Source organism: Haliotis rufescens, unplaced genomic scaffold (assembly GCF_023055435.1).
Source record: "Haliotis rufescens isolate VD_foot unplaced genomic scaffold, xgHalRufe1.0.p SCAF_4, whole genome shotgun sequence".
Classification (NCBI taxonomy): domain Eukaryota; kingdom Metazoa; phylum Mollusca; class Gastropoda; order Lepetellida; family Haliotidae; genus Haliotis; species Haliotis rufescens.
In genome coordinates this window covers 51,315,225-51,330,445 of record NW_025964112.1, presented here as the reverse complement: position 1 = coordinate 51,330,445, position 15,221 = coordinate 51,315,225, and the positions used below count along the sequence as shown (strand labels likewise).

The window sequence follows — 15,221 nt, the reverse complement described above, 5'->3', positions numbered from 1 at the left end:
TGTTGAGTATACGTTTAATATTTTAATGGCATCAAATAATGTATGAATCATGCAAAATCTATCCGTATTCATCTATAAAGCAATGCAATTACGTCTTGTGTAAATCACTTAAAATTTACTTTTGTATTATAATGTTTCTCTCTCACAGTATACTCTATAATGTATAATGGGCCGGTGGCCTACAATACCTAATGAATAAAGTCTATAAACACGCAATCTACCAAGTCACCGAGCCTGACCACCAGATCCATTAAGCTGCATATATACACTCAGCATATACACAGCAAATGGCTGAGACAAAAAAACACTAGTTCGTTATATCCGTGTTCGTAATAAACGTAGTTTACTGTATGCAGCTGTAATTCACCTTCACTCTAGTGTGAGTGAGTGCGTTCGGCTTTTAAAACTTTGTCATATGTGAGTTGGGTTTAACACCGCTTTTAGTATTCCAGTTGTATCAGCTTAAGCGGGGCACGGGTGGCCCAGTCGTCTGAGGCGCCGCGATTCGCTGTGCGGAGTTGCGTCCCTTGGGCACGCCAGAAACCTATGATTGTGGGTTCGAATCCCGGTTCTCCCCGATTATGTTTCTAGGTTTGTCAGCACCATACCCGTGCTCGTGGGTTTCACCGAAGTGGTAAACGTCTAAGACCTGCATCACTTCGGGCTTTCCTCCCACATTAAGCTGACACGCCGTGATATAACTGGACTACTGTTAAAAGCGGCGTTAAGCTCAATTCACTCACACAATGTGGGAGGAAAGCCAGAAGTGATGCAGGTCTCGGGCGTTTACCACTTCGGTGAAACCCACGAGCACGGGTATGGTGCTGACAAAACTTGAAACATATTAATCGAGGCGAACCAGTATTCGAACCCACGATAATAGGTTTCTGGCGTGCCCAATGAACACAACTCTGCACAACGAATTGGGGCGCCTTAGACGACTTGGACACTCGCGCGTGATGTGGAAAAAAGTCAGAATTCACGATAACTTACTGCTTACAAGTGTTATACAGATTTTGATGCAATAAACGAGCTCGATAAAGGTGTAACAGATCGAGGGTCATTATCGAGTTGGTCCGGAGGTTCGAACCGCAATCGGGGGCACGGGTAGCCCACTCGTCTAAGGCGCCGCGATTCGCTGTGCAGAGTTGCGTCCCTTGGGCACGCCAGAAACCTATGATTGTGGTTTCGAATCCTGGTTCGCCCCAATTATGTTTCTAGGTTTATCAGCACCACAGTACCGGTGCTAGTGGGTTTCACCGAAGTGGTAAACGTCTGAGACCTGCATCACTCCTTGCTTTCCTCCCGCATTAAGCTGACACGCCACGATATGACTGGAATACTTTTAAAAGCGGCGTTAAACCCAACTCACTCACTCGAATCGCAATCAGTGGATCATGTCTGCAAAGGAGAAGTGTCAGCGGCTGAGACAGCTTGACTATAGGACCACCAGTATCCCCTGAATGTTAGAGAAGACATAAAGTCTGTTTTCACACTGGGGAACATTTCCATTGTTATGTGCTTTATTACCTTTCCTGCATCTGAGTCGTTCTACTAGCACCACGGAGAACGCCTCCCTTCAGCAGGGTATTGTCAAGCAAGTTTTACTGATGCACAACACACACAGCGGTAGTCGGGCAGTATTTTACGAGTGCTTCACACGCCCTCGCTACAGACTTGAATACACCAAACAAGGACAGTATACTACTGCTGCAACACAACTACAACTACAACTATTACTACAAACCTTCAACACCTTTAATACTTCAGTAAAAAAGGCTAGCACTACTGCTGCTGCTGCCTGGTGCTACTACTACTACTGCTACTACTACTACTACTACTACTACTACCACTACTACACACCCAATACAACAGCAAGGCCTCTTACTACTACTACTACTACTACTACAGCAAGAACAACAACTACTACTACACACCCTGTCTACAGACTTAAATACAACAGCAAGGCCACTTACTACTACTACTACTACTACTACTACAGCAAGAACTACTACTACAACAACAACTACTACTACTACTACAGCAAGAACTACTGCTACTACACACCCTCTCTACAGACTTAAATACAACAGCAAGGACTTCTACTACTACTATAACTACTGCTGCTGCTACTACTGCTACTACTACGACTGCTACTACTATTGTGACTTCGACAACGAGGGGTTAGTGTGTGCTCTTGTATTCCTGGGTATTAAAAGTTACACCTGTCTGTTAGACGCAAGAAGGTGTGCATTCAAATAGCTGTCTCATCCTTCCGAGTTCCCATTCATTATTGTGTGAACAGAAACCAATTTCAAGTCGCATTTCCGAGGAGATATCACAACCCTAAAACCTGTCATTCGTCAAACTTGCCAAGGGAGGTCACTCTCACTGTTGCTTGAGTTCAGCTTATCAGCTACTGCGCCTGGTATGACTATTAACCTTCAACTCGTAATACATGCACCAACGTACAATGTAGGTAAGAACCCTTTTCATTCAAGAAACATCTATGATGACAAATGAAATTTGAACATTAAAACAAATCGATAATATTACTTTTAGGTGGTTTTACATGTTCATTCGTAGTATGTGATGGTTATAATTATTTTCATATTTTGACGCGAGCCGACCTATCATTATAATGAAAATAATTGTGAGAGCGGGATTTGCTTACGTCACAATCCATCTTCCACTAAATCCTAAAGTGGGTAAGGATTCCGATTACCATGTTAGACAATAAATATCATGTTAAACCGTGTAGAGTTTGAATTAATAATTTACTGCACAGATGATAAATTGAGGTTTACTAATATAAAAATCGGTTTTTTTAGGTGTAAAAAAACAACATTTTTCTAAAAGTGTAAACAATTTATTGCTTTTCTGCTACAATGGTAGTTTGGCCCCTGGCTGGGAGCAAATAGAATGGGTGTCCCACGACGCCCTCGTGTCGAACTCGGATCCTCGCAGTAACAAGAAGACTCCCACAAACACATTAATCATGATAAATCGTTGTTGGCCTTGACAGAGACAAGTGAAAACACGAGTGTATAGTCGGGAACGTTTGCTTTGCACGGTTTAAATATAAGCAGCCAGCTTGCATAACGGAGCCAGTTTCACTGTTAATCTTACTTAGGAACAAATAAAATAAGTTTATTTATCACAGTTTGAACTCACCTTTTTTCTGGACGTATTGTTTATTTCGGTGTGAGAGAAATGACAAATGTCTAAAGCTCGAGGGCTATTTTGGTCGTTGACACTTCATGTTAATGTATCATTAGTCTGGTCATATGTATTCAGTGTGTATGGATAAACGCTACGATGTATATACTGATATGTTTTATGACAGGTGATAAACTGCCGGAATCTAAAAAAACGCACATTTTTACGAGAAAATTATTTGCTAGGCAACCTGGCGTGATAAAACAGAGCCCTGAAAACAGCATTCGTGATAGAGTGGCTTAAAAACATCGTCCATGGATTATGATGAAATCACATATTTGATGTCAGTGAGTATTAATGTTAATCTGAATGTATGTGTGTGTGCTTGCAGTAGTCCGGACTGATGCCGGTTTATAGTGCTAGCTCACTGAGATACCATTCCGCAGTTTAACATGAATATCCCACTCAGACACAGCATACTGACTCTGAGCCGACCAGTCCTTGTTTTAGCCCCTAAATGCCGAGCGCCAGACAGGGTAACAACAAGTACCATATTTTAACGCCTTTTGGTATGACGCCGCCGGGAATGGAACCCCGGACCTTCCGCTCTCCGGGCGGACGCTCTACCACAAGACCACGGAGGCTGTCGAGTTCATTGGGCGTACAATTCGAAATAGTTTTAAAAATATATATATATATGTGAATGAATCACTGAAGATCAGTTTTGACACCAGGCTTTCGCGAAAATGACAAGCAAGTTCTGAACCCACCACTCACACAATACGCCTAAAAAATATGTGTTGGTTGTCTGACGACGCACAGCACTACTCCAGCCACATGACGGCGACCTGTGTACAATCAAGTGACGTACCAGACAATCAAGGGATGGTCCAGACAACCCAGTGACATCAAAGCGTTTACTGATCTTGTTGAAACTAAAAACGATATGTCAGCCCAAATTTCGGATCAGGTAAAACCGGTTAGGTAATGTATCAACATGAAGCGTATTTATAACCAACCTGTTGAACTCTGGTCCAACATTCAAGCACCTACATGTTCACTTCTAACGAAGCGGAAATGCAACAAAACGTTTTATTTCCAACCTTGCAATGTAACATTGCCTCTAGGCGACTGCCTGCATGTGTGTGACATGGTGTGCATGACATTTCACTGCTTAGCATGACTGTCGTGAAGCTGTGACGCCCAGCTGGAGCCGGTGACCTGGTCACAGCCCGTTTGAAGATCACCGGTCTTGTTATATTGCCTGTCTCAACACACGGATGGGTTACTCTAAGCTGTTTAATATGTTTATCTTTGATATCCACTGGATAAAGGTTGACAGACAGATAACACGGGAGCTGCGTTCGTGGTGGTCGTCTTTGTGTCAATACAATACTGGGGTGAGTTTGACACCATAACAGTACATGTACGTTTCGATAGAATGTTTACCTGTATAGATATGCCCATGTTCAGATGTTACCGTTTTAGTTTTGTTTTGTTTATTGTTTAACGCCACATCAGCAATAATCCAGCTTTATGGCGGCGGTCTGTAAATAAGTCGAGTCTGGTTCAGACAATCCAGTGATAGATATTCCAAGCAACGATCCACAACGTCTGGGGCTCAATAACACATCAACCAAGTCACTGAATCTGACCATAGGTTGCCTGGGCCCGAACCCCGACACCCCACGGGATCCATGTTACCGATGGGGTGACGATACATATCGAATTATATCTATACATGGAAAAAAATAATTCCTTATGAAATAACATTTCTTTAAAAATCGTATTCTGTATGTATTTTCTGATGAATAACATTTGTTTGTGTTTACAAAGTTATATTCCATGGCGATATTTTATTGACTACTCTTTCCATTGCTTCTTCTGCTGCTTCTTCGCCTTATATGTTAAGAGTTGCGTCCCTTTGGCATGTCAGAATCCTGTGATCACGGGTTCGGATCCCAGATTCAACTAGATTCTTTGGTTTGACATTCCCCATGCCTATGTGATTCAACACTGCAAGACGTGTCTCAATCATCATGCCGATGTGACATAAATAATGTTTAAGTCTTAGAGCGAAGCCAAATTTAACGAAATGAATAGAAAACACGTTCACCAAACAACCTTCATAATGTATCAGCGGTAATGGTGTACTCACACCGCTCGTAATCAGCACGCGATCTCTATCTGGATAAGTCCCCCGCCGTGATATTTCTGGAATATTGCTAAAAGCGGCGTAAAACCATACTCACTCACTCACTATCTGGATAAGAACCTTAAGGGGTACTTAAATTGTCCATTTAAATTTTAAATTTCTTCGAACCATGACCCGTCTGTCAATAAGGGTCATTGTCTATCAAAGGTACAGCTGTTTATAGAACGCCGCCTTCTGTTTTTTTGGTGAAATGCCATATATGCGGTCGTTGGCGGAGAAATGTCCTAACTCAAACATCGACGACGCAGGTCATTTACAGATTAAGGGCTACATTTATTTAAGATAACTTTACGAAAATATAATAAAAACCCAACTCACTATAATCAACCATATGTTGTCAGCCGTTTTACGAATGACGCCGAAGGTTGAAATGAGGTCGATACAGTGTCTTGTTTTGAATTTATAATTCTAAAATTTATGACGTAATATCACGTTAACTTTCTCTTTCACAAACTATTCTTCAAGAAAGCCCAGGTCGATGTATGTAAACGTTATGCGCGGTATAACGGGGATGAGATCTTAAGCTTCAATGAAGTCCCGTTACCGCTGATGTTTCCCACTTCCTTCCGCTTACAGCGTTTGTCGACAAATGTCAATACATATACACACACAGTTGGAGCTAACGATTGTTGTTCGCCACATGCAGTGAAAAGCGCTGGTGTTATAGTGAGTTCATTCGGTGAGAGTACAATGTTGTTGGACTGCCTCCGTGGTCTAGTGGTAGAGCGTCAGCGGAAGGTCCGGGGTTCGTTCCCTGCCGCGTCATACCAAAAGACTTTAATAGATGGTACTTGTTGTTTCCTGCCTGGTGCTCGGCATTAAGGGATAAAACAACGACTGGTGTGTCGGAGTCAGTGTACTGTGTCGGAGTGGGGTTTTCATGTTCAACTGCGACAGGATGTCTCAGTGGGCTAGAACTATAAACTCAGCATTAAAGTACTCATGGAAATGGAGAAAAAAACCTGTTTTGCTGGATTTAATAATCGACACAAAGCATTACGTAGATGTAAATACGAAATAACAAAACAACTGGAAAAGTACTAGTCTGGATTTGCTATTTTTATCTCAGTGCTCAATACAAAATGTACTTTACAGGAGCAAATTTGTAGGCACTTTCAACATTCAAAAATAAAACTAGTTCCAAATTGACGTGGCAGAAACAGGCTATAGGCATTCTGGAAATTAGCCTGGAATTTTTTTTTATCAAAACAGCAATAAAAAAAACAGCTATGTTTATGTACATAATAATAATGACATGTAAGTTGTTGTTTGAGAAGGGAATATGTTCCTTTTACGTTCTGATATTTTGACGATGATTCACTATCCCACAATGCCACTGACAAATCACTAACCACTGACAAATCACATGCACGTCGGTTTCAAGCACCTGTTTTCACCTGTCGTCAAGGTGTCATAGGTCATGGACATTCACCTTGATCTACTAACACCTGGTTATGCTCAGTTTCACAATAGTCTGTTTTGTTCATATTTTTACACACTTTTACGTGTCAAAAGACATAAACACATTTGATACGCTGTATTTGTGCCAAGGCCCAATTAGTACTAATTGAGTTGTTTGAATATTTATATATTTTGTATGTTAACTGCATTTATTTAAAATCTGAGATCGAAAAAAGTTTTTTTTCATTTCCGTGAGTATTTTTAGTTCCGACTAGTACAAGTAGCCACGCACACGCACACGCACACGCACACACACACACACACACACACACACACACACACACGACACTTCATCAACATTTCACCTTAACACAACGACAAGTGAGTGAGTGAGTATAGTTTTACGCCGCTTTTAGCAATTTTCCAGCAACATCACGGCAGGGGACACCACAAATGGGCTTCACACATTGTACCCATGTCGGGAATCGAACCCGGGTCTTCGGCGTGACGAGCGAACGCTTTAACCACTAGGCTACCCTACCGCCCCACACCACGACAATGTAGGGTGTGTCATGTCCATTGTTTTAGCAGGGTGTTTTTCTTATTTTCCCTCTATGTACACGTGGTGGTGAAAGAAGGGTAGCGACCCCCCCCCCCCCCGAGTGTTAAAATCCGTATTACCTTTGAGGTGTCGCTTAAATATACATATCGCAACTGACCGCCTCCGTGGTCTAGTGGTAAAGCGTCCGCCCGGAGAGCGGAAGGTCCGGGTTCGATCCCGGACCGCGTCATACCAAAAGACGTTAAAATATGGTACTTGTTGTTACCCTGTCTGGCGCTCAGCATTAAGGGGCTAAAACAAGGACTGGTCGGCTCGGAGTCAGTATACTGTGTCTGAGTGGGGTATTCATGTTAAACTGCGGCATGGTATATCAGTGTTATCTCAGTGTATGTCACTATAAATAGGCATCAGTCCGGACTAGTACAAGCAGCCACACAAACACACACGTACATGCACGTCGCTATATAAGTGCAATAATATTGGACGCGACGTTAGACCCCATTTCACCTCACCACCTCACATATCGCAACTCAAAACGAGGAAACACGCGGTAATTCGTCAGTGTAGAAAGAGCCAGTTATGTATTTTTGGGGGTGGGGGTGGGGGGTCCAGTGGGAAGCGGTAGGGGTGGTGACACCCAAATACATGACTTGCAAACTATTATGAGCAAAAACAGTTCAGCAAATGGATTAGTCTACCCACAGGACGATGGATGTGAGGGTAGAATAGGTCTTCAGCAACCCATGCTTGTCATAAAAGGTGACTATGCTTGTCGTAAAAGGCGACTAACGGGATCGGGTGGTCAAGCCCGCTGACTTGGTTGTTGCACGTCATCGATCCCAATTGCGTGGATCTATGCTCATAATATCAATCACTGGATTGTCTGGTCCAGACTTGATTATTTACAGACCGCCGTCATATAGCTGGAATATTGGTGAGTGCGGCGTTAAACAAGAAATAAACAAACAAGTAAAGGGTAATTGAAGCTCCGGAGAGTTTGGTTGAAGATGTGATGGAGAGGGACAAACTCGAGGCCCGAAGGCCGAGGGATTGCCTCGACAACGTAGAAAAAATGTACTAAACTCGAGGAATGTTTTATCTGTCTTATATAACGAAAGAAAAAAGGAAACATTTTATTTTTTTTAATGTTTTCAACACACTTAAGAAACGGACGTAATATATCTCTTGCTGGCGTTCATGTCATGAAAAAGAGATTTTAAAAAATCATTGTGATTTATCAGCGCTTCTGTAGCCTTTCACCCACTCACGGGGTTCTCTCACCAGGATAGAGACCCGTGAAGATCCGGGATAGAATAGAGACCCGTGAAGATCCGGGACAGAATAGAGACCCGTGAAGATCCGGGGTAGAATAGGGCTTCAACATCCCATGCTTCCCGTAAGAGGCGAGTAACGGGATCGGCACTCTGCAGTATTCCAGCTATATGACGGCGGTCTGTAAATAATCGAGTCTGGATCAGACAATCCAGTGATTGACATCATAAGCATCGTTCCACGCAATTTGGATCGATGACATGCATCTACCAAGTCAGCGAGCCTGACCATCCGATCCGGTTAGTCACCTCTTACGACAAGCACGGGACAGTTCATGTCTAGCAGTGGAAACACAGTATTGCATCACTGTAAATATTGTTTCTTTCATTGACAATAAAACAGGGCGGTGTCGTCTTCAGGAAGATCTATTTGCGCACGACACATAAAATAACAACTAAAAATCATCAATTTAAGAAGACTGACTGCCCCAAAGACCCGTGGGAATATGAGTAAGAATATAGGTCCCAAGAAACCTCGTAAGAGGCGACGAAATAGATTAGGTTTGGCCTTGGTAACTTGGTTGATGCATGTCATCGTGCTCCAATTGCGTGGAACGATGCTCATAATGTCAATCACTGGATTGTCTGATCCAGACTCTATTATTTACTTACAGGCGTCATATATTGCATATAGTGTGCGGCGTTAACCAAGCAACAACAAGCAAACTACTACTGCCCCAAATGAATGTATCATGTATACAAGTGTATGCCGATGTATACAATAACTGATCAATAATCCGACATTGCTGATATCTTTACAATGCTTCCAGATATCAACTGACGAGGCATGAACACAGGGGTCAAGGTCCTGTTGGTGCTGGTCATTCTCTGGACAACGTGTTATGTCTGGTACCGGTGGAAACAAGGTGCAACACTGCGTAATCCTGCAAAAATATACCGCTCAACATTTGACAGGGGTACTGAACAATGGGAATCTTTCTCGGGCAAACGCTCCCAAATTAGTACTCGTGCAATAACTGGAATACTGTTCAAAGCGGCGTTAAACCCAACTCACTCACTCACTCTAAATTAGAATTAATCACATTGTTGAATCGTGGAATGATAGAAATGCCCCTATCAAAAATTGAAATGCATTAAACTATCGGTTGTCGGTCAATTACTGTTTTAAGATGTTGGCAGAAAGCTTGACTATCCGGGGTTAGGATTTTTACAGTCATTAAAACTCTTTCGGTCAAAAATAATGTTGACGGGGGCCGAGAAGTACGGATGTCCCACAATTTGAAATACCTCTAGATCTCCATTTTTATAATTTGACAAAACATTGGTTTGTGCAACACGTAGTGTTTTCTCAGTTTGAGTCGGCCCTGCGTGGTTTATAATAAAATGTGTTTATCTTCAAAACCCATGGCAAAACGCTCTGTTGCAATGTGGGGGTTAATTTAACACTTCCCGATGTGTCACTCAATCGCGTGTCGGCTGTCAGACATCCCGAAACGTCACGCGTTGGAACTGGTTGCGACTCGTCAACCGACACCCGACATATTTAACTGACATTTGAGTGAACGTTCATGTACATTTCTAACATCACCACATTCCTGGTAAATAGCGGACCGTATCTTCTGTATTCACGCACTTGAGAAAAAAAACCCCTCGCTGTTCAGAGTTGCCAAAAACCTAGGAGCGTAGGTTCGAATCCCCGTTCGTCCCGATTATGTTTCTAGGTCTGTCAGCGCCATACTCTTGTTTCCAACTAAGTGGTAAAGGTCTGAGGCCTGCGTCACTTAGGCTTTCCCCCCACGTTAAGCTGACACGCCGTGATATAACTGGAATACTATTAAAAGCGGCGTTAAATCCATCTCACCCACCCACTCACCCACTCACTATTCCTTTTGGTTAAACCAATGGATTTGCAGGGTATGAAACTCCAGAAAAATTTCAGCCAGGCCACAGGACTGGCTAGCTGAAATACTTGCCAGCCCTGACCAAAACCTGCCTGCCCACTATAATCATATGTTTCTTAGGATAAGCTAACGGGGTTTCTTTTTGGTTACATTTTATCATTCATCTTTACATGTGAATTAATGCTTATCATCGGGAAATATTTTGAATATTTTCACATATGAAATATAACCCGACCGTCGGGCAGGGGGATTTGAAAATCTGGCAGCCCGAGTTGAAATCAACCCGTCTCGGACGGTCGGGCAGGCAGGTATTTCGAACACTGGGATTTGTTTTGCATACAAGAACATAAAACATCGGGAGGTGGGATGTGCGCAGTTTAAAAAAGACTAAATGTGTTATGTTCTTTGGAGTGGTCTTTGCGTCTTCAATGTGCCATGATAATCTGTCTCACGGTGAACTATAATACCGCAAAGACGCGAATACTCTCATTCATTCATTGGGGAATATCTGAAAAAGATAAGATTATTGTTGCTTTACTTGGTGTCATTTCTACCACTTGTATTATCGTTACTGCAGTCAAATTGTAGCTGTACATGTTTATTTCAGGACATATTTTTATTGAAATCCGAGACGGTCACGAGAAGGAGGGAGATCTGACGTTCCTTGCCAGCGTCATCATACAGCAACATTACAACGACGGTAAACTTGTTATCGACGCTTCGGATTTAGTCGGCCGTATTGACCACCCTGACGTCACACCGCCGCGCGATGTCAGTGGTGACGTTGGCAAGGACGACCACCCTGACGTCACGCCCCCACACGCCGTTAATGATCTCGTAGGTAAGAATGGTCAACTCTGAAGTCCCACAAACACGTGTACGTGGTGTGTGTGTATAAATATACGTGTGTGTGTGCATGTGGTGTGTGGTCCGGTATAGTGACGTGTGTGTGTGTGCATGTGGTGTGTGGTCCGGTATAGTGATGTGTGTATGTGTGTGTGAGAGAGAGAGAGAGAGAGAGAGAGAGAGAGAGAGAGAGGGAGAGAGGTAGATAGAGAGAGAGAGAGGGTATATTTTATGAGTGTTTCATTTACATGCACGTTCACAGCTGAAGAACCACAAGTCTAAATTCACGAACAAATAACTGTCACATGTTATTTCCATGAATCAATTATTCAAAACCTTTTGTGCATTTCCATACCCCCTCACTTCTGAAGCTGTGACATCCCCCCCCCCCCCTCCCTCGCCCTCTGCTCATTGTCGTAAATCAAGAATATTAATTATACTTAGCATTCACATGGTGATACCTCTTAATGTGAACATAATTGCTTTGAAGATTCCTACGTTATAATTCCAGATCCGAAGTTGATGAAGTGAGGCACAGCAAAGAATGTGGCCACACTACCCTTATAACACTCCAGTGTGCTATCCGAACCATTGCACTTGAAATTCCCAAACACGAATTCATGGCACGCAACACTCGCACAAGGAATTTCCATGTCTGTTTAACAAGGCATGTGTGAAAAGGTTTGAAATAATGTGTTAAGTAAAAGACTGTGAAGAGTATTCGCATTGACAGTGTGTCTGGAGACGCATGCCCACAATACACATAAGTAGCTGCCATGAGTGCTTGTATTCACGGTTTTTCAAGGCGAATGATATATAAGAAACTAACACGTGTAGTATATTTGGAAACGAAGTGGTCAACATTCTGAAAAAGATCGCTGAAAAAGAACATGGCATACTGTCAATGGTGCACAATGAAAGGTTGTGTATTCATCCATACCGAACGGTCAAGGTATAATCGCATAAACGAAATAACGCATTCACGAGGAAGTGATCAGTCAGATGACACCTTTAGACGAGACTCTGTCTACACATCTTTCTAATGGAGATTGAATATTGGTACGGAGGTTCTGAAGATAATGGACACGTTTTGTGAGGAAACAGATAACACCATGGGATATAGAAAAAAAACACACTTTACAAGCAATGATGACAGATCTGAATATTCCCACATGGCACGATACCGAAAGTTAAAAAAGACATTAAACTTTCATATCATCTCCTGTTATTTGAACAAAAGGTCAGATTGGCGCTGTGGTGCCTCCCACTCACAGTGGCCAGTTAGTAACGCTTGTATAAGCTATTATATGTTATGCGTGCAACAGTCTCCGTGTCCAGTTATTACCATTGCCCAGTTTGTGTTGATGTTCCCGTGGTGTGCTGATATATTGCACTCAATACGCACACATGTTGCCATGTTGTGTAATTACATCTGCGATGTATTTGTACAACTTTGTATTATTTGACAAATATAGTGAGTTATGTTAGTCCTGATATGTCATATTTGTGTTGGCGCTGCTGTGTTATTTGAGTTGGCGCGTTGGGTTAGTCCTGTTGTGTCGTATTTGTGTTGCCGCGTTGTGTAAGTCCTGATATGTCGTATTTGTGTTGGCGCGTTGTGTTAGTCCTGATATATCGTATTTGTGTTGGCGCGTTGTGTTAGTCTTGATGTGTCATATTTGTGTTGGCGCGTCGTGTTTGTCCTGATGTGTCGTATTTGTGTTGGCGCGTTGCGTTTGTCCTGATGTGTCGTATTTGTTTTGGCGCGTTGCGTTAGTCCTGATGTGTCGTATTTATGATGCCGCGTTGCGTTAGTCCTGATGTGTCATATTTGTTTTGGCGCTGCTGTTTTACTTGTGTTGGCGCGTTGTGTTCGTCCTGAAGTGTCGTATTTGTTTTGGCGCTGCTGTTTTACTTGTGTTGGCGCGTTGTGTTCGTCCTGAAGTGTCGTATTTGTGTTGGCGCGTTGTGTTATTCCTGATGTGTTTTACTTGTGTTGGCGCGTTGTGTTGGCGCCGATGTGTCGTATTTGTGTTGATATGATTTGTTCCTCGTGTGCTGGTGTGTTATCCTTGTGTACATTTTCATTGTTACCACTGGGTATATGTGTACATTGCCATCTGAGGAAAATACTTCTACAAGCAAAAATACAAGCTGAGTATCGCCTTAGGACACACTTGTACATTGTTCCTCGAAGATAATTCAACTTTCGTTTCAAAGAATATATACGCACATTGTCACCGCTGCAAAACACATTAACCCCTTGGATATTGCCCCTAAAATGCATGCACACATTCAACCTTGGGAAATACCCAGGAAATGCATAAACACACGAAACCTTGGGAAATACCCAAGAAATGCATGCACACATTTATCACTGGGAAATACTCACGAAATGCATGCACACACGAAACCTTGGGAAATACCAAAGAAATGCATGCACACTCACCTCTGGTAAATACCCAGAAAAAACATGTACACTCACATCTGGGAAATAACCAAGAAATGCATGCACACATGAAACCCTGGCAAATACCCAGGAAATGCAAGCACACATTCATCCCTGGGAAATACCCAAGAAATACATTCACAATTTTATCACTGGGAAATACCCAAGAAACACATAAACACATTCAACAGTGGGAAATACCCAGGAAATGCAAGCACACATTGATCCCTGGGAAATACCCAGGAAATGCATGCACTCTCACCTCTGGGAAATACCCAAGAAATGCATGCACACATTAAACCCTGGGAAATACCCAAGAAATGCATGCACACACCCAACCCTTAGGAATACCAAAGAAATGCATTCACTCTCACCTCTGGGAAATACCCAGGAAATGCATGCACACATTAAACCCTGGGATATGCCCAAGAAACGCATGGACACATTTAACCCAGGAAAATGCCCAAGAAATCCATGCACACATTCAACCAGGGGACATACCAAACACACACTCACCTTCGAGGAAAACACCAAAAATGCATGCACACATTCACTCAAGGAAAACGCCATCACTGGGAAATACCCAGGAAATGCATGCACACTCGCCTCTAGGAAATACCCAAGAAATGCATGCACACTCTTCTCTAGGAAATATCCAAGAAATGCATGCACACTCATCTCTGGGAAATATCCAGGAAATGCATGCACACTCACCTCTGGGAAATATCCAAGAAATGCATGCACACTCACCTCTGGAAAATATCCAAGAAATGGATGCACACTCATCTCTGGAAAATATCCAAGAAATGCATGCACACTCATCTCTGGGAAATATCCAGGAAATGCACGCATACACTCACCTCTGGAAAATATCCAAGAAATGCATGCACACTCATCTCTGGGAAATATCCAGGAAATGCATGCACACTCATCTCTGGGAAATATCCAGGAAATGCATGCACACTCACCTCTGGGAAATATCCAAGAAATGCATGCACACTCACCTCTGGAAAATATCCAAGAAATGGATGCACATTCATCTCTGGAAAATATCCAAAAAATGCATGCACACTCATCTCTGGGAAATATCCAGGAAATGCACGCATACACTCACCTCTTGAAAATATCCAGTAATGCATACACACTCATCTCTGGAAAATACCCAGGAAATGCATGCACACTCTTCTCTGGGAAATATCCAAGAAATGCATACACACTCATCTCTGGGAAATATCCAGGAAATGCATGCACACTCATCTCTGGGAAATATCCAGGAAATGCATGCACACTCACCTCTGGGAAATATCCAAGAAATGCATGCACACTCACCTCTGGAAAATATCCAAGAAATGGATGCACATTCATCTCTGGAAAATATCCAAAAAATGCATGCACA

General features: G+C 42.6%; 1 long non-coding RNA gene across 1 annotated transcript; it reads left to right on the top strand.

Moving 5' to 3' along the window:
• The first annotated feature begins 4,376 nt into the window (after positions 1-4,376).
• Positions 4,377-14,387, top strand: LOC124152718. The gene is made up of 4 exons (XR_006863543.2): positions 4,377-4,559; positions 9,439-9,534; positions 11,138-11,371; positions 11,888-14,387. It is a non-coding gene; the product is annotated as an uncharacterized LOC124152718 (long non-coding RNA).
• Positions 14,388-15,221: the final 834 nt, after the last annotated feature.